The 25,494-nt window shown below is 36.6% G+C and overlaps 1 protein-coding gene across 3 annotated transcripts in view; it reads right to left on the bottom strand.

The window, feature by feature from the left end:
* FGF12 (fibroblast growth factor 12) overlaps positions 1–25,494 on the bottom strand; it is a 527,052-nt gene that overhangs the window by 110,517 nt on the left and 391,041 nt on the right. The gene's annotated exons all lie outside the window — the stretch shown is intronic.

The raw sequence follows: 25,494 nt of genomic DNA, 5'->3' as shown, positions 1-25,494 counted from the left end.
CAGTCAGTAACCATGCTCTGTCGGCCTCTAGAGCCCACAGGCTCAACCAGTGATGTGTGATAGAAAGAATAAGCAGTAAAACCATAGTCTGAACCAGAAACCCTCAATGAAATTCCCAGTGTCCATTAGTGAGCACATAAAGTAAAAACAGAAGAGACCACTGGGGCAAAGGGAGGACAAAAGTTCTGTTGCTTCCTTGCTGTCTGGTATGGGTCTATAACTTCTCTACATTTCTTAGAAAAATGGATTACAGAGTCTCTAGGGTCACTTACAGATTTGTATTTGATTTCCAGCACCAATACGTAATATGTATTATCTGTTGTGGGCGGGTAATACATATTCAATTATGTAAACCATTTAAATTATCATCTGACTACACAGCTGATGAAGCACTGATAAATTTACATTTATATAAGAGATACTCTTCTGAAAAGTGCAATGTTGACTCAACACAACATGTAATCAATTTTTTTGTGACACGTCAACTGACTGAAAATGTAAGACAATTCCAAAGATCTAAGAAACTTAAATGTAATTTTTTGAGAGTGTGATGTGGTTATAGTTGGATTCATTATTATTATTTTTAGAACTGCACAGCTGTTTTGGCAGCTTGTTTTGTGAATCCTACTTTGCAAATATAATGAGAGTTTTTCTCACACAAATTTTAGTTAATGGAGCAGATGACACATTTATTTCCTTGTCATAGCTTAGCATTAAATAACAAATGTAACGAGAATTTAGAGTATAAAATTCGAAACACTGTGTTTAGCCTCTTTACTAGCTAACTATACGGTTAGAAAAGTAGCACAATATTTTAATTTATTTTATAAAAGCTAGTTGTAATTCAAAATATTGTTCAGAATTTAATTTCCTGTCAATTTTTAATCAGAAAAAAGACATATAAGTCATAACACCACTGCATCTCTAAAACGTGTCTCCAGCACCTGAGTAAAAACTTGTCTTGTGTACTATTCTAAGTGCTTTACATCTACTGATTTACTGAACCTTTACAATAAATCCATAACTAGGAATGACAATCTCTACTTGAAAGGCATCACAACACAGCCAGAAAGATACACAGAGAGAAAGAGGACTTCCATTTCACTGAGTTACTCTCAAAATGACTACAACAGCTGTAGCTGAACCAGGTTGAAGTCAAGAGCTTGAAAACCTACCTAGGTCTCCCGCAAAGTTGTTAGGGCTCAAGTGCTTCTGCCATGCTCAAATGATTTTCCAGGTGTTTTAGCAGAAAGCTACATTGGAAAAAGAGAAGCTGTGACTCAAACTGGCTCCACAAATGGGATGCTTGTGATGGTCACAGTTTGTGATCATACCCCACTGAAAGTCTGATATCTAGAGGCAGGCTTTTCCTAGCCAAAGGTTAAAATGACAGTTATGATAGGAAATCCTGTTATAATGTTATAGGTAAATATTGGGACATTAACTGTAAGAATAATGATTCTAGCAGACTCACCAACACTTTCTTTCAGTATGTACTGTTACACATAGCTCCCAAGATGAGCTTAGAGTGGGAGGTCATGACTCCAGTATTTCTTATTGAAAGGCTACTGCATGTCAGTATTATGGCTCAACAGATATGTATTAGTATCATGCAGTCATGAGATTTAAAACTTGATTATTATCGCTCATCAATCAACAACTGTTCTGATAAGGTGAAGAATGATCCCAAATGATCCCAAATTCTGTTACTACCTTAATGTAACTTAGCATTAACCAGCTTCCTACTGTCATCTGGCTTTTCTTCAGTTTTAGCAGCTCTGAAAGAATTTAGCCTAACAGATATGAAGAAGTCCCTGATTTGAGCACTATATTCCATAATGGTGAAAAAGTCATATTTGTAACTAAATTGTTGAAATATTAGAAAAGAGACTTGCTTCCAATTTAGTAATAACATATGCAGTCATTAGTCATTGACTCTACTAACCACTGTTCATGAACATCATTAAAGTATGGACTTTAGGGCCTGGCGGCGTGGCCTAGCACCTATAGTCCTCACCTTGAACACTCCCGGGATCTCATATGGGCGCCGGTTCTAATCCCGGCAGCTCCACTTCCCATCCAGCTCCCTGCTTGTGGCCTGGGAAAGCAGTCGAGGACGGCCCAAAAGTTTGGGACCCTGCACCTGTGTTGGAGACCCGGAAGAAGTTCCTGGATCCTGGCTTCGGATTGGCATAGCATTGACCGTTGCGCTCACTTTGGGAGTGAATCATCGGACGGAAGATCTTCCTCTCTGTGTCTCCTCCTCTCTGCATATCTGACTTTCCAATAAATAAATAAATCTTTTAAAAAAAAGTATGGACTTTCTCCTTCAATTGTGATTATCTCTGAGTAAAACATTGTGAATAACTTGTTATCCTAGCATGCAAGTACTATTTACTTGCATGTATTCTGTATATAAGGGAACTTACTAAAAGATGGATGGAATACTTGTCTGATCACTTATATCCTGATTTAATGAAGATGAATTTAAAATCATTTTCACTCAGAAATAAAACTAAATAAGCATAAGATTCAACACTTAGGGTACTGTATTTGTAGTAGTTACTTTGGTATGTGTACCAGTCCTTATGTAAAAAGGAATCTCATTTTCTCCTAGATGACTAAGTATTAAGCAAGCACATACTGTTTTACCTTGGTGACATCTTGATGATTATAAAGGAAGTAATCCATTAATAATGTCTCCAATTAATGTTTTAAAATGGACAGCTGATTAATCAAATACTTTGAGACTGTAGTTAAAACATACCCCAATTATCACTGTCCCTTATTCTGTTCCCAAACAGCAAATGTACCAGTAATTTCCAATGTAGTTGTAAAAGCATTTTGTATTTTCATTTTGTAATTTGCCTTATCAATGCTGTTATAGCACAGCTATCTGAAGGAGATGGAAACAAAGGAAGGAGGAAAGTAAAAGAGAAAGAACAAAGTGCATTGACCTGTTCGGATTTTTGAAAAGCAGTCACATTGCAAAACTGCCTTTTATCTACATTCCACAGGGAGAGAATAATGTTTGTCATGATTCTCAGGGCGGATCAATACAGTTAGGTAGTAAAAGAACAACATTCCAAACCTCAAGTTCCCAATAACTCAGAAAACAATGAACTCTAGACAGACACTGTTGTAATAAACAGGCTCTCACAGAGTCATAGAATCATTACGATGAAAGTCTTAAATTGAGTTATTGAAGTCCCATAGGAAAGTATGGGAAAATTGAACCTCTCACTCATCAACCCTGTGTTAAGAAGTGAGTACAAGGGCCCGGCGCGGTGGCGCAGTGGTTAAGGTCCTCTCCTTGCACACCCAGGATCTCATATGGGCGCTGGTTCTAGCCCGGCAGCTCCACTTCCCATCCAGCTCCCTGCCTATGGCCTGGGAAAGCAGTCGAGGACAGCCCAAAGCTTTGGGACCCTGCACCCGCGTGGGAGACCCGGAAGAGGCTCCTGGCTTCGGATTGGCATAGCATTGACCGTTGCGCTCACTTTGGGAGTGAATCATCGGACGGAAGATCTTCCTCTCTGTCTCTCCTCTCTGTATATCCGCCTTTCCAATAAAAATAAATAAATCTTAAAAAAAAAAAAAGAAGTGAGTACAAGGCTCTGACCAAAGCTTTGGTGACACTCATATTACCCATGTTATTAAGATTTACACTCGGCAGCTTTAATGGACTGTTGGGAGTGAGAATGTTCCAGAGAGAATCCATAAATATGTGACTGGAGAGAAATAATACAGAGATACTGGGTTGTAATGTAACCTGACTAAAAAAGATATTCAGGTCTTGAATTATACATTGGTGCCCAATGACACAAAGTATAGTATAAATCACTCTACTTAATTCCCAATCTTGTACGTGATAAGCAATTAGATCCTATAAAAATAAACAGATTTATACTTTATACTTTAGTATTGGTATAGAGGAACCTGGGGGGGGGGGGTTGAGGAGGGGATAAGGGGAATCCTAGGAGCCTATGAAACTGTATCATAAAATAATATCAATAAAAAACTTTAAAATAAAAAAATGTATGTAAGCAGCTAAAAAAATAAAATAAATGGATTTAGCCATAATCACATTGTTTTTACAACACAAGCCTCGCAGAAATGAATCTCATACCTTTTCACTGTGATCTCAGATAAATCTATTTTGCCGAAATGTACTTTCTAGACAAAAAAAATTGTAAATAAAAACTTTTATAGTTAATAAAGCAAAAATAAAATAAAAATCACTGGCATCATTTTCCCCTTTAAAGATAGCCTATATAAATTGATGAGCAGTTTTTTAAGTATTTATGATGTGAATATAGTCTCACTAGCGATTTTCTCCTTAAAACCAGAATTTATTTTAAAACCTTAAGCCCTTGTTTCATTTCCTACCCTGCTCTAATAAAAGTGAAATTAAAAGTGCCTAATTACATTTTCATTTTTGGTGTCATTCTGTGAGCCACATTTCAGACCAGGATAACACAATTTTCTCTTGATGCCATTAGTAATGAAATTCAGTATTTAGTCCATTCAGCTGTTAGTAGGTTAAGGCAGTACTTGTGATATCAGCATTCCATATCAAAAGATACGGAAGGTCCTGGACATACACCTCAGGTCCAGTTCCCCGCTAAAGCACCCATGAAGGAAACGGAGGACATATCAAGCACTAGGACACTTGTCACCCATGTGGAAGATGTGAATGCAAATCTTGACCCCTGGCTTTGACCTACCACAATCCCTACTAATGTGGCTATTTGGAAAGTGATCTGACAAATGGAAAGTCTTCCTCCTGCCATTCTCTTCCCTGTTAGATACCACTACCACTCTGTTTTTATATCAAAGCTAAACATAAATTCATAAATGAATCTTTTAGAAATATTTTCTATGAAGTAAATGGCAGAAATAGTACTTATCAGAAACCATGTCACGTAGTGTTTAAGTAAAATTTTAGACTACTTCAAGATCATTTTGATTTTGGTTCTGATAACTAGAGATAAATGAGCTAATTAATTGTGTACTCATTGACTATGATGGCAAATGCTCAGAAGGGCAGGGTTAGAGATTTTTTAAAAGGGGGCTGCACAAGGAGACCACTGGGAATTGGAGTGCCTTCGGTTGCCAAGAACTCTGAGGTCACCCACCCCGGTTGGGATCTACCACATGGGATGGAAGAAGCCCAAATCCTTCCTCGCAGGATCCAAGGTCACTGGAACAACAGCCAGGAGTACTGAGTAGTCCATAGACACAAAAGAACAGTAAACTTCCTTTGGCACTAGGGAGAGGAGCTTTCTCTGGTTCTTACTTAGTTCCAATTTTGGATCCCTATGCTCTCTTGCAATGACCATTAGGGTCGCTCTGGAGGCCCCCCCCCCAAAAAAAGCTAACAAACAAAATTAGAATAGACAGAGAACAACAAGGAAAGCTTAGAACCAGACAGGAAACGGTCAGCGTGTATTCACATATACCTTACTAGGTAGAACACAGAGATTAGATACTCCTCACTGGGGAATGGAAGATTTCTCTGTACACCCCTCCCAAAACAGTTCTATACCTCAACTGTTGACATATGCCTTGCTAGAGTTATAAGCCAGTTTAGACTATCCTAAAATCTGCCAAGTTCAGTAGAATTATGCTTCAATGCTACAGACTGCTAAATACTAAAATGAGGATAGACACGAGACAGCTGAATAGTACCCTGTAGCCATTGTAAGGTGTATAGAAGCTGGTTGTGTATAAACTAAAATCAAAATGTCAATGAAGTAGTCACCTGATGTGGTTAAGAACTTTAATTTTGTAATATACTGGTTACTCAATACCATGACAATTAATTCCATGATGTTGTAAACTGTTGTTGAAGTTGTGTTGTGGCTTTTCATTGGAGGGGTTGATATTCTGCCAGCTCTACTTTTAGACCAGGGATGGTCTCCCAATGAGGCTGTTGAATTTATCTGGACAATTAGATGTTGGACTCCTTGCTTGGTATATGCTTGCAATGAAAGAATCTTGACTAAATTTGAACTGTACTACTGCAACAATGTGGAGGAATCTACCATGGGGGGAGGGTATGGGGAGAAGAGGGGGGAATCCCAGAGCCAATGAAACTGTGTCACATAATGCAATGTAATTAATAAAAAAAAAGGGGGGGGCTGCAAATTGAATGGAATCTTGAAGAAACACGTTCGCTACAAAATGAACATGAAGACACTAAGGAGGAAAATTAATTGCATCAGTTTGAATGGTTTGTTATCAGACGTCTGATCAGAAATTAATCACATGTGTCACTGACATGCATCAACCAGAGGTGAATTTTTTGTGTTACTAAAATTCTTTGTTTGTTTGTTTCTCTTCAATATGTAACCCAAAACACAAAATTGTCTAAGTCAAATACATGTCAGTGGTAGAGTCTTGGAAGAGTTCCCAGTGCTGAGCACTGGTTATAAAGCCATGACAATTTTCAAGTACCAGGAAATGTGTCTTCATTTTTCACTTACTCAGAAAATCTTAGGCTTATGTTGACTTCTAAATCACAGACCAAAGTTGGTGATTGTTTTAAGCCTATACAGGAATGGCAAATCCGCAGGTTTATAGCAAGGAATTTTAAAGCTATCTTCACACCTCGCTCCCTATGTCCCAACCTCCCCAATGTCCTCACCCCACCACACACACAAAACACGCACAACCTCAGGAGGAATACACTGATGCAAAAAGCCAAATGAAGAGGCAACTTTTATAAACAGGACAAACCATATCTGTAAGATATTTAGTATATTGTTCCTTTATTTTATGCTCATGATATTAGTTTTTGCCCAAATGAAATGGTCTTCTTTGTTAACTCGTGATGAAATACAACTTTAACATGACAGTAGAGCAGGTTACTGACCACATATGGAGAACTTCTACACATCATTAGTATTTTGCTGAATCACAAAGCATAAAAACATGTCATTTTGTTTTTTGTGCTGTATTACAAAAATGGTTTTTTTTTTCAAGAATACAGGATGGCCCCATATCAAGAAATCTAGAAATGCAATTCAAACTATTACAAGGTTGAAAGAGAACTATACATCCACACATTTTTGTTTAGAAAATAGGTTAAAATTTAGTTTGTCAATAACACTTGACATATTTTAAAAATTAACAATAACAACTCTCTTAAACCACAGATAAAAGGCTTGCTTTTAATAGGATTATAAAACTATTCTATATAGCATAATTACCATGAAACATCAGAATGACTGTTACTATGTTTTAATATTATATTTTATTATTACCATGCACATTATAATGCACAGAAATGCTAGTGCTGATTATGGAAATGTGTTTCATATGTCAGTTATTCATTCTACTGTGTATTATTTAGCTTCCTTTCTAAACTTAGAAAATATTTTATTTAGCATTTATTTGCTATTCAGTTCTAAGGATAGGGCAATCTAAATGTGAAAAAATGCTGAAATAGAAAATAATTATCAAACATAAATTGGATTCCCTCCATGATTAAAAATAATTAATATTCCCAAGAGTCAAATAGTACAATCTAACATTTGATTATATTAGACATTTTGCTGCAAATAACAAATTCTATTAAGTAATTTTAGTCTCTTAATTTTTTGAAGGTCTATTTTCACTGGAAAGGCAGATTTACAGAGAGAAGGAGAGACAGAAATATCTTCTGTCTGCTGGTTTACTTCCCAAATTACTGCACCAGCTGGAACCAAGTTGAGCTAAAGCCAGGAGCCAGGAGCTTCTTCTGTGTCTCACACATGGGCGCAGAGTTCTAAGGATTTGGGCCATCCTCTACCACTTTCCCAAGCTACAGTAAAGGAGCTTAATGGAAGGTGAACAACAGGGACATGAGCTGGGATACCATATGGGATCCTGGTGTGTGCAAGGTGAGGATTTATCCACAGAGCCCTACTGCAATTTTTAAAACCTAGATCTAGTCCTACAGTTGTCCTACAACTGACCATTTATGTCCGTTCCTGAAATTCCTAATTCCATTGGCCTTCCTTTATATTCAGTTGATGTGTGCAATTCATCACTAAATATATACAACCTCAATTGCTAGTCATGATCACCTTTTACATTATATATTACATCTCCAGACACATTGGGAAAAAAGTGCTTTGATATACCTAACACAATGTTAAGTACATATATTTATTCAAAGGTTGCTGAGAATTTAACTGTGTATGATATTTAGTTAATTGTCTTAGTGCTCTTAGTAATTTGGTTTATTTTATTAAAAGATATTAGAAGCATCCAAGAGAAAAAATTCTACAAGCATATATGTGACTATATTACATGAAAAAGGCAACAGAAGCCCTAAAGCCGCTAATCCCCAAATACACTGGAGTCATTCGGTCTAGGGGCAAATACTTGTACAATTTTATGTCCCTAAGAACACAACTGAAAATAGAGTGTATTCATACAAATTTCAAATTCAACAACTATTTAATACCTGATAATCTTACAAAAGTTGGCATAACATTTGGATTGTGAGCAGCAGTGAAACTTGTCTGTTAGCGGTAAGGATACACTCTGTTGTTTTAAAGCCAACTGGTAAATATTGTAACAGAAACAACTACCTTATAAGAGAACAGGTGAGATCTACTGCCATAATCCAGCCTAAGCCAAGCTACTCTTGATTGAACAACTTACCTTGATAAATGTAATGACTAACATGTAATTAGCATTATCCCTTTTAAAAGAATTCATTACTGCCCCTAGGACAAAGCCACAAAACTGATTCAGAATAAATTTTTTTTTTTTTTTTTTTTTTTTTTTTGCAAAATCACTTGAGCATTTGGGCTGTTTGCTATATAAATAGCTTGGTATAACTTGAGAAGACATGTTTTCAAGCACAATGTGGGCAATTAAAAATGAGTCTGTGGATTGAAATACTGCTCTGTGACAAATACCCATCATTCACAGAATATTATTACCTAACAAAAGAAAAATACTGCACAGAAAAGAACCATATATAGTGATTAATTCATGTTACACCTAGTTACCAAGAAATATCATCCAAGTTGAAGCACAATTACATAAAGCATCTGTAGGCTGCTGAAGAGGAAGAAAAACTATACAATCTATTTCAAAAGATTCATGAATCTTCCCCCAAGAACTAGATTTATGCCTATCTAAGTTTTTAAAATATTCAGTAAGTTATAGTAATACCTTTTGTTATAGATCATATTGAAATCGAAATATGCTTGAATCTTTACATAACACTTCTATCTCAATTTGAAATTCCATATTTTCAACTAAAATGTAAAAGCTCATCCATATCTGTCCTCAACAATAAAATAAAATTATGGGTATTGTTGATGCATTGTAACAAGTAAAATCAAGGTCCATTATGCTCAAGGAATCTTCAACAATAAAATAGATGCAACTTGGTTTCTTATTGTATGACCAAAGTTGTGTTCATTAACATGACACACGGACCATTTTTTAGAAAGTAATTTTTCAATTTCTAATCACACTCTACTGATTGCCTCGGAAGTGTTCCCTAAAGATACACGCATCATTGTTGGCTTTCAAATATCTTCAAAACTTAGTAAGATCTTACACATACCATGCTTTGGATGTGAAACTTTACATCATGGCTAAGAAGCATTATGCATGGTGTAGTACCCTGAACAGCCCAAGCTTGAGAGCCTTGACTTGTCTCAGCACAGGTGCTAATCATTGCCTATCCTCAAATCTGCTGGTATCAAGAAATCTTTTAATTTAGGGAAAACACAAGTTGGAGAAACTGAAGGCTACATTTAACATGATTTTATCAGTTTCAGCCCACAGGAAAATATTAGCAGAAAGTTGAACCTCATTCATTCATTCATTTACTCAGCAATTATTGACTGGGCCCTACTAGGACAGCATTCTAATTGATAGTCCACAAGATTAAAAAAAAGATAGAATCCCTTATCTCATAACTATCTATAATTATTAATGTTTATTTGGGTATTGACCGCTAAGTTGCATAAGTGGGTGGAGATTAAGAGAATCAAGACAACAGCTCTAAGACTGTGATCAATGAAAACTAAAAGAAACTATAAAGCACCAACACTGGAAGATATGAAAGAAAAAAGAAAGAAAAGAAAATCCAACCAGCATATTCAAACAGGCAAATACAAGGATCATACGATCATTTGAAGTTGATAAGTGTGAGCAATAGAATGGGTTTTTCTGAGTTTTAGAGATCTAGCTCTAAGTGTAAAGAAGAAAATGTGAAGTGCCCAGTGTGTGAGTGTTGGTGCCACCCGTTATTTTCTGTATCAAGTATAAAGTTGTGCACTTTAGAGTATATGTTAATTCATCACAAAATGGGGAAGAAGGCCTCTAATTTCTAGTTTACACATAATCTTAACATAAACAAAACATTTGTTATATAAATTAGATGCTCAGTAAATATCAGTTCCTTAGCCCCACCAGGGACAAGCATAATTGATTTGCTAGGAATTGGAGATATCTTATCTAATTCTAATAGTTTATTTTATTACCCAGCCAACAGTATCTCAACTCTCCCATAAGTTTACAAACATGAATTTTATCATTTTGCTTTATAGATGAGGAAACTGAGCTCAATGAGATAAAACGAATGCTTTGTAAGAGGGTTTGAGCTTGGCTGCAGGCCTTCGAATAGCTCATTCCAAGACTTGAGGTTGTATTACACTGCTTACAAATCATATCTTTGCCATACTAAGACAGTGCTATTGTCTAAATAAGGGATGAGAGCTCTTCAAAAAGTGATAAAGGACGGAGAATGAATACCTGTTACATTTGTCTCTAGAGCACAATTCCCACATGTGAAGTTCAAGGTCAAGTCTTTAGTGTCTGTAGAAACAGTTACTGTGGTATACCATTCATTAGCAGTAGCTCTTGTTTTTTTTAAGTATCATTAACTTATCACGCCATTTGTGCATAGACTAAGCATTCAGAATCTCCGGTTTCTCTTTTTAATGAGCACCATAACTAGAGAAGGCTTCTAGGATATTTCTCCACAAAGTGAGTACTCCTCAAATAAACATCCTGGGAACTGCCGACTTGCTAAAAGAAATCAAATGATGTGTATCAATAACTATAAATTTGATGCACCGATGAAAATAAGTAGGAGAAATTAAATATGTGGAAGCAAGTTAGTCACAGAAATATATTATTTTTAAGTTTTAAGGTAAAATCCTAAGAATACATAACCTTTGGAAACAAACTTTCAAGTGACAGATTGTGAATCTTCATTAAAAAGATAAAAGGAAGTATTTTCTCGATGCCTTATAAAAGAAAATTCTGCAACGGCTAACAATATTTGTATCAAATTAGCACCGAAAACCATGTGGTTAACCCAATTCAAAATGTCATTAAAGTAGAAATAGGAAGAGAGTGTCTGAGGATTTCACAGCCAAGACTCCAATATGTGTACTCAGACACAACCAAATTATTACAATAGTATGACTCACAACAAGCTTCAGTTGTAATTACAAGTTTAAAACCACTGATTCTGTTGCTCAGAATCAAGTTTGTTCAGCACGATACAAATGACTTTCTAATGACTTATTTTATTCACATTTTGACTGAACAAGGAATTATCTAATCATACAAGCTTCTTTTAAAATGTGTAGTAGCTTTATATTGGGTGTACAATCAAGAACACTACCCAACTTGGTTTTCAGTATTCACATAGCCCTATGACATGATACAACCACAGATACAAACCACAATATGTTCTACTGATGGTCTATCCTTCATTTCCAATTTTTATACAATGAATAGTAATTTATCACATGCTTGGTTGCTTTTAAAATTTCTCATCTTAACAAATGAAAAGAAATATCTGGGTATTTCCCTTTTTAGCACTGTTTTCACCTATAAAACAAATAATAGGAGGCTATTGAAAGAAACGGTTATTTAAATATTTACACAACTATTTCAATGTTTCAAGGCCTAAGGTGTTGAGAAAATATGGAAAATATTTTAAAGGTTTATACATTTTTCATTTTTTAAAACTTAGTGTCTCCCTCTCCCTTTTCTCTGTTTCTACCTCCATCTCCGTCTCCATTTCTATTTCTATCTCTACATCCCTCCCTGTCCTTCTAAAAACCTAGCAGCTATGAAAAGACCCTTTCTTAAAAACCCTTTCACTCGGAAAAAAAGGTATTTAAAAAAAAGATATTTCAAAACTGTACCCCAACATAAATACTCTTAAACATCATTTCTGATACATTTTAAAGTCTTCATATTTATGCACATATGTATGTCTGCATTACATAAATGTATATACACACATACATTTAAGAGTTGAATAGCTGACTTATTAGGGATGATTTTGATTCAATGTTCTCAAATTTTATTTAAAATTATTTCATAGACATGAGAAACAGTGGGTAACAAATTGTCAAACCACACTTTCTCTGGTTAACCTAATGTCTGTGACATTGCTGCTTCTCACTGAAATAAAAATAAAGAAATAAAGGCAAGGTATAAAGGAAAAAAATATTTTCTCTTGGGATATAAAGAAAGATTATATGAAAAATTACTTGTTAAAATTTTTAAAAGCAGAGAGAATGGAATGAGAGTGTCTGGGGAATCTCTGCTCCTCCTTCTCCTGCCAAATTTGAACCTGATTTTAAAAGGTCTTTCTAACACAAAACTTAACAATTCTCCCTACTACCACAAACCCATATCTTCAGGCCAAGTAACAATTAACAATTCAATGAACAATTCTTGCATTTTGATTTGTTATCAATTTTAAATCTTCTGTAATAAAAAGAAGTGCCACATGTGATGAAATTTTCTTTCTTTTTTTTTTTTTTAAGATTTATTTTTATTATTTTTTCATTGGAAAGGCGGATATACAGAGAGGAGAGACAGAGAGGAAGATCTTCCGTCCGATGATTCACTCCCCAAGTGAGCGCAACGGGCCGATACTATGCCGATCCAAAGCCAGGAGCCTCTTCCGGGTCTCCCACGCGGGTGCAGGTTCCCAAAGCTTTGGGCCGTCCTCAACTGCTTTCCCAGGCCACAGGCAGGGAGCTGGAAGGGAAGCGGGGCTGCTGGGATAGAATCGGCGCCCATATGGGATCCCGGGCGTGCAAGGCGAGGACCTTTAACCACTTGTGCCACCGCGCCGGGCCCCACATGTGATGAAATTTTCAAGGGGACAATTTTGGTGAGTAAATTGCTGTAAACTGGATTTCTGGGTATGCAAGATTCTAAATTTCCATTTATGTGCAAGTAAAGGCTTTTAGATTTTGAACCTTTCAAAATTCCTTACTTTTGTGTGAATTTTCATTTTTTAAAATTTTTAAAGATGTATTTATTTTTTATTGGAAAGGAGGATTTCCAGAAAGGAAGAGGGACAGAGAGAAATGTCTTCCATTTGCCGGTTCACTCCCTGCAATGATGAGCTAACCTGGGCCGGAGCCAGGAGCTTCTTCCAAGTCCACTATGCGAGTACAGGGTGCTAAGGCTTTGGGCCATCCTCTATTGCTTTCCCAGGCCACAAAAAGAGAGCTGGATGGGAAGTGGAGCAGCCAGGACATAAACTAGCACCAATATGGGATACGATAAGGAATCCAGGAGCATGCAAGGCATGCCATTCCCGAGCCATTCCTTTTCACTCAGTGTTGTTTTTCCTAGTTCTCCCATGTCTTCATGGATTTGAGCAAACAAAAAACAAACAAAAACCTAGACATGTTTGTTTACAAACACAAAACCACACTTCCTGCTATTCTGGTGATTGGACAAACCAAAATAGGGTGATAGATTTGGCACCTGAGCAGGGCCTGCTGTTCTGCTTCCCAGATGGCACTCCCCTGCTCAGTCGTTATTTAGTGGCCAAGTCAAGCCAGCCCTCCAGGATCTCTCTGCTGAAGGAACTAATCGGATGCACCACAACCCTTATGACCCTGCAAAGCTCCACCTTCTAATACATCACTTTTGAATTTCAATATTTGATTTTGGGGAAGCACAAGCATTCTTAATACAGCATTGCTGCTAATCACTCTCGCCATCCTTTCCTCTTTCTCCTGTCTCCTTAGTGAAAGAAATAATGTAAGTTAAACTGACGGACTACAGGCATCATGTCACATGAGAGAAGACTAATTTTTCCACTTACAAAAGCTTGTGAGACTTCATAATTTCTCTTCTGAATATGTAAGAATCTTTGTTATATTGTTTATTTCCTCCTGGTCTCCTGACAAATTGTTTGGAAAAACGTTTGCAGCTATTAAATTAATTGGAAAAAAAACAGATAAGCAAGAACAATATTCTGAATAGAAATGACAAAGAAACTTTAACAAGATCAGGCAACTATTGCCAGATAAAATATCTCTTCATCAAAACATGATCTTGCACTAAAATGGTTTTGCTACACAAAGTAATCAAAGGCACATTCTCTTGAGAGACACAGAATCTCATAAATTAGACGTAAGACTCTCTCTCCAAATAATACCAACAGACTCTAGCAGCCAAGAAGAGGCTCTATGCAGATATAAGTATGACATGATATAATGTATCTTTTAGGCTTAGAATGATGCAGAAGAAAGATGCTATGAGCCTTCTTGTTCTCCTTTGCTCAACTATCCATCTTACTATGAGTTAGAAAGGCAGACCTCTCCAAGAGAACCATGCAAGGAGCCCTGGAAAGGGTGGAACTTGAAATCAGATCTCTTTATTCTCAGCTCACCTACTGATAAGCAACAAAACAATGAGACGATTTCAGCAGTATCACCACTACCTGGTCAGCATGACCTTTGATTTAACACTGATGTGACTGTGTGTTAGGAATATCCTCACACATCATCTGACTAGTCATTGCCTCGTCCAAGTGTGGAATTACAGTTTCTGTCTCTACTGGATCATTGGTCAACAAACCCAAGAAGAACAAAACTGTTACATTTAGGAAGAATCCAATGGTATCTTGAATTGCTAATGTCCACATGTCTCTTTTAATTTTCTGTCCAACTCATCATAGCAGCTAAATGTAATCACAGAACACTACTGATATAACACTAATGAAATGTTTCAATAGAAAACCATAGCAAAATATGTGGACTAGAATATTTAAAAGTACATCTGTATTTACCTTTAATAGGTAATCATTCTCATATGAACCCTAATAACTTCTCTGAAATATTTGTCAAAAGCAAATTTTGTACAGAGATTATTTTTATCAAAGCCACTGCCATATTTGACAGTCAATTTGTGACAATTCTGGTTTAAAATCACTGCCTTATAGATATTTCATTTTACTTCTAAACTAAATCTTCAAAATTGTGATGATTGAATAAGAATACATGAAATCGCAAAACATGAAATTACTATTTATGTTTTTGATTTTCATAGTCATTTATAAAGAACATTTATATACCTTGACAACAAATGAACTGTTCTTTATACAGATAGTGCACATAAGTAATCCATAATTTTGTATAACACTTTGGAAATGGTTCCACAAATGTCAAGATAATTTGATACAGTCAAAATTGAAAACAAAACAAAATAAAAAACCTTTTTTTAATTTATACTTTACATCTCAAAAGAAATCATTAAGGAAAATTGAAACTGCATAGTTTTTCTTACCTCATCTGCACTGATATAACTCCTGAATAGCTTTCAGAACAAACTCAGAGAAAACACATTTAAATACAGGTTTATAAATAAAATAAAATCCAACATTCAGTGGAATTCCCTGAAATAAAATAGTCTAATTTCTTTCGAAGTTCTTTGTGTACATTTCATTACCTACATTGCTTTTTTGGCATAGCAAGGACATTGCTAGCCCATTAGAATTCCTTCTACCAACACATGTTATCAGGAACAGTTAAAATGTTGCACCCCACGGATAGGTGTGCCTGCTTAAAATGGAATGAAGGAAGGGAGGGAGGAAGTCAGCCAGGATGGAAAGGAAGAAAGAATATTTGGCTAAAATTCTCCCACAACATGAGTCATAGCCCCAAAATGGAACTGATTTATTCACCTTTCTACAAATATAAACTAAAAAACTTTAAAAGAAAAAAAAATCACTCTTTTGGATTGTTTGGTTCAAATGCCATATCTTGGAAAGGGAAGAGAAAGTGCACATCGCTAATTGGAGCTCAAAGACCACATCCCATGTCGTTCAACGCAGATTTTGTGATTGGCATCACAAGGAGTAATGCGATATAATTATTTTTAATTACCAATTCACAAATCTAAAGAAAAGAATCTATGAGCTCCCCAGAGGTACTGTTCTACAGCAGGAGTTTAATACTTCAATGTACCCTTTAACAAATGGGGGCTTTTGTCAGTATTTCATTGGCAGAACACCCACAACATAACAACATCACTTAGAGCTTATATAGATCTTCCATTTGCAAAGCGTTTTATAGTACTTGTTCTTTAAAAACACTATTTCCTGGGGGCACTGGTGACAGACCACAGAACTGAAGCAAGCAACAAACAGTTTGCACAAAACTCAAAAGGAGTCATTGCTTTGAAGCTGAAACAGAATCTTTATCAACCTCTCCCTAACAAATTGGCAGTGTTATTTTGAAATGGTTCGCATATCTTTACATGTTTTAGGCACTGATAGCAGAAACATACTGTTTTCTTTATGATCACTGTATATTTCCCAAAAGCTCACATTTCAATAAGTTACATTTTTTAAGAATTATACATTGTTCAATATCCCCCCAAACTGTAAAATGTACACATTTCTGAATCTAACTTAATTTTGTTTATTATTGGATCTAAATTCTTAACACTAAAGGACATTAGTAATTTTATAAAACTTTTGACCATTAATGCAGTGATGACAGGCACAAATTCACCACTGTATATTGAAACTGAACATAGTATATGGCACACATCTATCTGCCAATGTTCATTTCTAAGATATTTATTGAAACAGCTAAAACAGATGCTCTCTCAGTTCCATTCGCTAATTTTTCATTCATTCATTTAATTAATCATCAAAATATGCTATTTGCAAGACACTGGAATAATTCAGCTAGAAGAAATGAAAAATATATCTGTGCCATAGTTGCATAGAATGTGTATTTAACTGGAGATGGATCGGTATTAAAGAAAAATAAAGCAATTAAAGAAAATGATGAAAAGGTAGGAATATAAAAGTAGGAACAAATATTTTTTAGTGAATATTCAAAACAATGCTTGACAAAATATTCAGTTTTAACTGGAATGTAAGATGAACTAAACAGAGATTAGAAAAGCGGAAGAAACATGTGAAGACTATTATAGACCGAGAAATGGTCAAAATGAATGAGCAGTTCACCTGCTACCACAAATTTGTGGAAATTTGTAGCTGAAACTATAATATCATTTGACTATACTCTGTAAACTCAAGCTCATTTTGTATTGCTGACAAATTTTGGGTGGAAATGACTTGTGATTTCCATACAAATTGGTCGCATGCAAATGTGTACTTCTATAGCGCTTAAAGATACTGCCTGTTCTGTCAGATCTTTTAAATAATCCTAAGATTATTTCCACTTTAAATGTATATTCTATGAAAATGGATAAATGAAAAATTTCTTTGGAACAGAAGGCTGAAAGACTAGGTACAGCACACCAAAATTACTTTTGTGCAGACATGCAATAGGTCTACATGAATTTTGCAAATACATATTGTGTGCATTTTGTTCTAGGTATTATGCAGTACACATTGTAGTTCAGAAAGGATGCCTGAACACTGAAAGTGCTGAATAAAGTCTTAGCAACTTGCTGACGGATAAGTCCAGAAATTGAGGAAAGTAGAAGTGATCTTAGGATACAGGGAGCGTGTATGGAACAGCCCATGAAATTAAAGTGACCCTTTGAACACCAGTTTTCCAGGTCCAGGACTAAGATTTCCATGTGAATTATAAAGCTATCCCTGATGTTAATGTTCTTTAGTTTTCTTCCATGCACTCATTCTTTAGTTTGTCCCATAGGGGCCCATTTTCTCTATGGTTTGAGTTCATCTTCCACAAAATCAAACAGAAACTTTAATGAAACCTTGGGGAACACAGGCAAGCTTTTTTGCAACATAAATGATTGTTCAGAAAGACACTTCTGCCAGTCCTAATAACACCTCCAGACTGGCTGCCCTGAGAAGGAAAATCTGATAAATCTGATTTCCTCTGTCACATAGTTAGGGTTAGGGCCAGCTTGCCACTGGTGGTGCTTTTTTTTTTTTTTTTTTTTTTCAAATTCTAATGATCTATGTCAGTAAACGCAGATAAAGCTGTGTTTAACATCCATTTGGATATGTGATGGAGATTACCTTTCATTGAAGCTAAAATTTAATGATAGAGAACTTCAAGGGAATGTTATATTGATTTTTAACTTAAAGACAGATAACCAAATAGGCTTTTCCAACATCAAAATCCTAGCCTACCAATCTACTACCATCCAATGACAGGAGCCAATTCTGTAACTGCTTTTCTAATAAAAATAAGTCTTTTAAAAATTATAAGTCCAACGCAGTCACTTAGTAGCTGAAGTACTCACCTTACACACACAGGATCCCATATGGGAGCCCATTCTAATTCCTGCTGCTCTGCTTCCTATCAAGCTCCCTGCCTGTGGTCTGCGAAAGCAGTCGAGGACGGCCCAAAGCCTTGGGACCCTGCACGCACGTGGGATACTCAGAAAAGACTCAGTTTCTCGCTCCAGATCAAGTCAGCTCTGGCAGTTGCAGCTGCTGGGGAGTGAATCAACGGATGGAAGACCTTCCACTGTTTCTCCTCCTCTCTGTATATCTGATTTTCCAAGGAAAGTAAAATAAATCTTTATATATATTTGTATATATAATTATATATATAATATATATACATATTATATAATATATACATATTATATATATAATTATGGCTTTGTTTTGCTTGAGTTTAAGGCCTACAACAGTTTAGTAATGAAAATAGTATCCAGGAAACCGTGACTACAATAGTTTACTGCTACATGTCCCAAGACTGGGTACATATGAAGTATCTGCAGACACTAAGGAGTAAGTAAAGAAGTCTTGAGAGAATCAAGATGGCAGAATAGAGTAAAGACACGTTTAAACAGAGAAATATTAGCTAGTGTGAAGCAAAGAGGGCAACATCCCAGGAAACAGGAGAGCACAGAACAATGGCAGAGGGTTACCTGGAGACTGACAGACACAGGAAAGCAGCAGGCACAACAGTGTGGTGTCGCAGTGATGAATACACCAGTGGCATTCAGCCAGCAGTGATCTGAATTGCAGTGGCAGCCGGAACTCCACCAGCAACCAGGTGGGAAGTGACTTTCACCAAGAGCTCAGGAGGGGAACCCAGACAAAGAGCTGCCGGTCTTGCTGGTCCTTTTTGATATGACCAGGAGTAAAGACAGCAGCAGATCCCAGACAGGCAGTGCAGGAACAGGGTGCATTTTACAACCCAGTGTGCCCCCTAGAGCTGAATCGGAAGCCATTTCGTTTAAGGAGGCAAGGGCTATGGACAGTACTGCGGATGCACTGAGTTGGGAGTAAACTCATTTCTGGCTCAGCGAACAGCAACAACAGGCCATCCTACAGGTTGCACCCAAAACAGGTCTGGGTAGCCCTCTGACCTGACAGCCAGCAGATCAAGAACTCTTGTAGTGGCATATCAGGCACCATTTCATATGGTGTGGGGCAAAGAATTTGAGACTGCAGGGAAAACACTGCACTGAGCTCAGCGAGAATTCACTGAACTCAATGCATTGCACTGGTTTCACAGGAAAGTAATACCGACTATGTCATCGTATGGGTCAAAATAGGTCTGTGTAGTCCTCAGACTTAATGGCCAACAGTCTCCAGTATGATCAACAACAACAACCTAGCTGCATAGCACACTTGGTGTCTCCCTAATCCTGGGACCTGCTCCAACTGGAAGTTGGAGAAAGGTTGTACAGACAATGGTGCAGCCTAAGGATGGTATCACAGGAAGTGGAGAGTGGTGAACCAGGAGCTGGGGCTATGGAGACCATGGTGGAAATCTAACATAAGAACCCAGACCTGGAACTCCCTGGAGGGAGTAGCACAGTTGACAGCAAAGAACCTTGTACCTACTACAATAAGTAAAATCGAATTGTATTTCAATTTTTTTTGTTAGTTTCATCTCTTCAAAACACTTTCTTCTGATTAAATTCTTCAATGACTCATAGATCATACAGTAGCATCATTTCCTTCAAGAAGGTTCTTGACTTTCTTTTTCATTTCTTCAGCAACACATTAGTCATTCAATAGCATGCTATTTAACTTCATGGTATTCCTTTTTTTTTTCTTCCCATTGTTGATTTGATTTTGTGGCTTTTCATTTAAGGGGATGTATGGTAACTGGTAATGGAGATTCTCATATCTAGTGTCATGTTATTTAACTTCTTGGTATTGTAAATTTCTATTTTTCTTCCTGTTGTTGATTTTGTATTGTGGCTTTTCATTTAAGGGGGATGTATTATAACTGTGTAATAGAGACTATCATATCAAGTTGTGAGGGTACAATGCAGTATGCATTCCACTTCCAGACAAAGATGGACTCCCAAAGAAACTATTTACTATATCTTGACAATAAGATACTGCACTCTCTCTCATTGTCCATGCCAGCAATGATAGACATATGACTGTGTATGAAGAAACATGCTATAGTAATGATATAAGGCAACTCAGTGGTTGGAGAGGGAATTGGGGAGGGAATAAGGGAAATCCCAGGCCTATGGAACTGTATCATAAAATGATAATAGTAAAAATTAGTAAAATTAAAAAAAGGAAGTCTTGATGTCAGAAGTGTATATGTGCAGTGTTGCCACAGGTCCATTTGAATTTGTATCTTAACATGTGAAGAGGCGCAAGCCTAGCGAAGGCAAAGCACATTCCAGACGGACAGGTCATGCTGTACAAAGCAAGGAGGAAAAGAGTGAACGTAACAGTTTTGTTTTTGAGCGTTTACTTCAGCTAATGCAGATAAACAGGGTTTAAACACGGGAAGCCATCCAAAGCAAGCAATTCTCATTCTTTCATCAGAATCCTAAATGGAACATTTTTAAATCTCTTTTGTAATTGCCAGGAAAATTGTGTGCCCAGTATCCTTATGTAGAAGAAACAGCCCTTATTTATTTTAATCAATCAATGTTTTACTTCTGCACTCCAGCTGGAAACAAATTCTGCATTTGAGATGCTAATTGGAATTTACTTACGCTTTTGTAAGGTGTGTGAATATGTTCTGTCAGCAATCAACCAGATATAAGTAAGGAAAAGGAGGGAAAAAGGTTAAAATGGGCCTCACACAAAAGTAAGGAAATGCATCAAAAACAGGAATTCTCTCAGCACAGTTGACAGAAACATCGACTTGAAGGATGTCCTTGCCAGGTTCGGACACATTCCTTTTCTAGATACTGTCAACCTGGGCTCAGTTCCACTCAGAAATGCCTGCCTGGCTGGCAGCTGCCGAGACACAGCAACTCCTCCCAGCAACAGATGGAGCCAATCAAAAGCCAACAGCAGTGATTCTTGCTGTTAAGTGCAGTGACATCTCATTTATCTGGGAACTCCAGAGAAGCCTCTATAGCACAGGAAATAACTACCTAGAGACCAAAATTTACATTCCCTAGCCCTGCAAACTACTACATTGTAGCCAATTTGGAAATGTGCCTGGCACTAGACAGATCTATGTGTGCTTAAATTATAAACACATACCAGAGTGCAGTGGATTGTATGTGGTTTTGAAGAAATTGACCTGGAGTTAAACTCTTATTCTTCACATTTACTATCTCTATATGCTCAGGCATAATCATTTTTTCTCACCCTTATATTTTTCATATCTTAAAAAGAGGTAAATTCATCTTCCTGATGTCTCTAAGAGGCATCCTGTAATCATAAAATGTAGTAGTTATCAAAGTCCTCTGACACTGCCATGCACCATGTAAATAAATATTAATTGACATTTTCCTATTACTAGAGAAGAAGTATTTAGTATAGTTAATAGCTTCAGTTCCCATCTGGATAATCCTGAGTAAGTCACTTCATCTTTATTTCCTCACCTGTCCAAGGACAATAAAACTAGGACATGATTTAGGGAGTTACTGTGAAGAGTTAATGAATATTTATGAGGCTCAAACGCTTAGTACAAACTAAAAAAATGTCACTTACCGTAATTATTATCACCATTATCAATTCATCACTGAGTGTCACGGGAGTTTGAGGAGTACTTACATTGGATGCTACTTTTATTTCTACTAGATAGCCCCAAACCAATGGACTAGAGAACTCAAAATAGACTTAGCCAAGAGAACTTACACAATGCCTTCTACATCCTGCAGTTTGCTTAAACATTCATGTGTTGGAGAAAAACAAGAGAGCTAAAGAGAGGGAAAAAAAAAGAAGGGAAGGAAGGATGGAAATAGACGAAAACAAGCATGATATAGATTCATGGAAACAGATCTCAAGGCTGTTGGCTACGTTAACCACAGTCCTTGGATTACTGATCAACTAGAATACAACTTTGTTTTCTACTGACTTTCTGGCATACCATCTCTCAAGCCTTAGAATAATACACACCAGTATGAGGCACTAGAGAAAATGGAATGTTAACAGGCTCAATTTTAACATAGTCTCAAAAATTTAAAATCTGACGCAAAGGTACAAATCTTAATTTGTAGTTTTGCTTTTAAAACTATAGAAGCTGAGCCACTTTTCCTCTCTTTCCTTCCCAGTGCCAGTGTGCCTCCAGCCAGACTCCACATACCTGTCCCCAAGGATATCAGCTTCAGAGCACTGACATCACTCTTTCAGTTACATATTCAAAACAAATTGCGGCCTTGGATTAAAATTAAACAAAATTTAAGCATGCAATCCCAAACCCCTATAGGTGATGAAACAACTATCTTATAACAAGGAAGGGGAAAGGTGACTTACGTAGGCTGTATCAAAATTGCTTACAAATGCCTAAAAAGACTCCTAAATCAGGAATCAGAAATCTGACTTACATATCTGACTGTTACCTTAGTCAGTCCTAATGCCTTTGAGTAATTCATGATAATGTTTCTAAAGTAGCAATAATATAACTCTCCCTGGGATTGTATGTGGCTACAATAGCTTATAAACACAAAAAATTCTTTAACATAAACAAAAGCAGTGAATATAAAAATGAGTTAGAAATATTTTCAGGATAAATACTCTTCTTTATAGGATCTCAGCCATTTGCAAGAAGAGAAAAAATAAAAAATTCTGGAATATTCATCAATTTAAGAAGTCCTAATCCACTGATCTCTACCAGTTCTACTAGAAGATAAATGATTACATGTTTCAATTCCCAGCTCACCTGAGTTAGATGTTATTATTTTATGACTGTGGAGTTCCATGAGAAGAGAAAAAGAACATCTTTTCCTGATTGGGAAGTAAAGATAAGAAGAAATTTATAATGAAAGAAGATTGGCACTAGTATGGGGGAGGAGAAAGCGAAATCTCAAATACACACATACATAAAGGGCCAACAAAGTCTATGTCAATTAGTGGAAATTGATGACAATAAAATTCCTTTTAGACTAAAAAAAAAATGACTACTAAGAAAAAGAAATGGCATTTGTTCCTTGAATTCTTCAAGGAACAAAATCTTAGCTACCATGTATGGTTATGCCAGCATGGATCTAGGTTTCGTAACCCATTGAAACATTATCAAGAGACCAAGGCTGTTGTTGGCAGAGTAGCAGAGTATGAAGTCAATTGCCTTAAGTTTATTATGTATCATATATATATGATATATACACACATACATGTTTTGGAGACAATCAGAATGCTTGCAAAATTTATTTTCAGAAGCAAAATTAAATAACACTTTAAAGAATTCTCAAAAGAAATTTTTCTCTAAGTATGTTGATTTGAAAGGTAGAGCATCAGCAAGTGCCAGAGATATCTCATCTGCTGATTCCCCTACCCAAAAGACTGCCACAGCCAGCAGCTTCATTTAAGTTTTCCTCAAGTGGAAGAGGCTCAAATGCTTTCATCCTCTTGTGCTGCCCCTAAGACCCATAAGCAGCAAGCTAGGCCAGTTAGTGGAGCAGTTGATACTCCATCCACCACTCTGTTAGAGGCTAATGACTGCACTGCAGCGCTTGCTGCTGTGCCACAATGCTTTTCCCAGAGAGAATTTCTTAAACATTTCTGAGGGGCAGATGATTGAACACTAACTCATCAGCCTGTATTCTCAACTAACATAAACAGACCACAACAGTTTTTTGATGGCTCCAAAGGGACAACAAGAGTTTATCAGCAGGAGCATGCCAAAGGAAGAAACTAATACAACATTGCTTGCAGAGATTACATAAAGCAAACTTTTAGGAGAGGAATATATAAATAAAATAATAAGCTATAGATAACCAAAAAGATTAAAATCTTCCAATCTTCAGATTTAAATTTCCTCTGAAAGAAAGTACATTTGAATCAGATACTTACAATTTTTATTTCTTTCAAAATTTAAAAGTTTAAAATTTTAAATTCTTTCAAAATTTTTATTATTTATGTGTTCATTTATTTGTTTAAAATATTTATTTTAAAGTTAGAAAAGAATGTGTGAAAGCACAATGTAACACTGTCATGAAAACCATGATCACATATATTAAAATGTGTTCAACAGTTAGTTGGAAATAGGTGTACAAATGTGAGCATAAAATCAGATTCACAAAAAAAACTTTTAAACACTTTTAAAGTGTGTGTGTATGTGCCTTTGCACCAATATGTGGAAATCGAGAAACATGAGTTTTAAAATTAAGATAGGGATAGCTGGATCCTCACCAAGGACTATCAGTATGGGCACCAAGGACTATATCCCAACTGCCAAGGAGATCACAGGGAATTAGAACCGAGAACGCTGAGGTCATCCATTCCCTTTTCGATCTCCCACATGGGATGGAGGAAGCCCAGATCCTCCCTCACAGGATCTAATATCTTCGGAACAGCCAGGAGCCCTGAGCAGTCCTCAGAAACAGAACAGTAAACTTCCTTTGGGACTTGGGAGAGGAGCTTTCTCTGGTTCTCAGTTAGTTCCAACTTTGAATCCCTACCCTCTCTTCAAATGACCATCAGGGTCATCCCCACCTTCCCTTGCAATGACCATCAGGGTTGCTCTGGAGCACCGCCCCCAAATTAGATCAGATAGACAGAGACCAATAAAGAAAGCTTAGAACAGACAGGAAACGGTCAGCTTGGACTCCCATATACCTTACTAGGTAGGAAACAAAGATCAGTTACTCCTCACTAAGGTATTGAAGATTTCTCTGCACACCGCTCCTAAAGCTCTTCTGTGCCCCAACTGTTGACATATGGCTTATTAGAGTTATAAGCCTGTTTTGACCATCCTAAAATTTTCCAAGTTCAGTAAAAATCATGCTTGGATACTATGGTTATGGATAGGTTACAGGATATGATTAACAACTTGCATTTTCTAACATATTGGTCACTCAATACCATGTTAATTAACTGCATGATGTTGTAAATTGCTGTTGAAGTTGTGAAGTGCCTTTTCA

Source organism: Ochotona curzoniae, unplaced genomic scaffold (genome assembly GCF_017591425.1).
Source record: "Ochotona curzoniae isolate NIBS_2020 unplaced genomic scaffold, NIBS_Ocur_1.0 scaffold_2587, whole genome shotgun sequence".
NCBI lineage: Eukaryota > Metazoa > Chordata > Mammalia > Lagomorpha > Ochotonidae > Ochotona > Ochotona curzoniae.
This window is presented reverse-complemented; position numbering and strand designations above follow the sequence as displayed.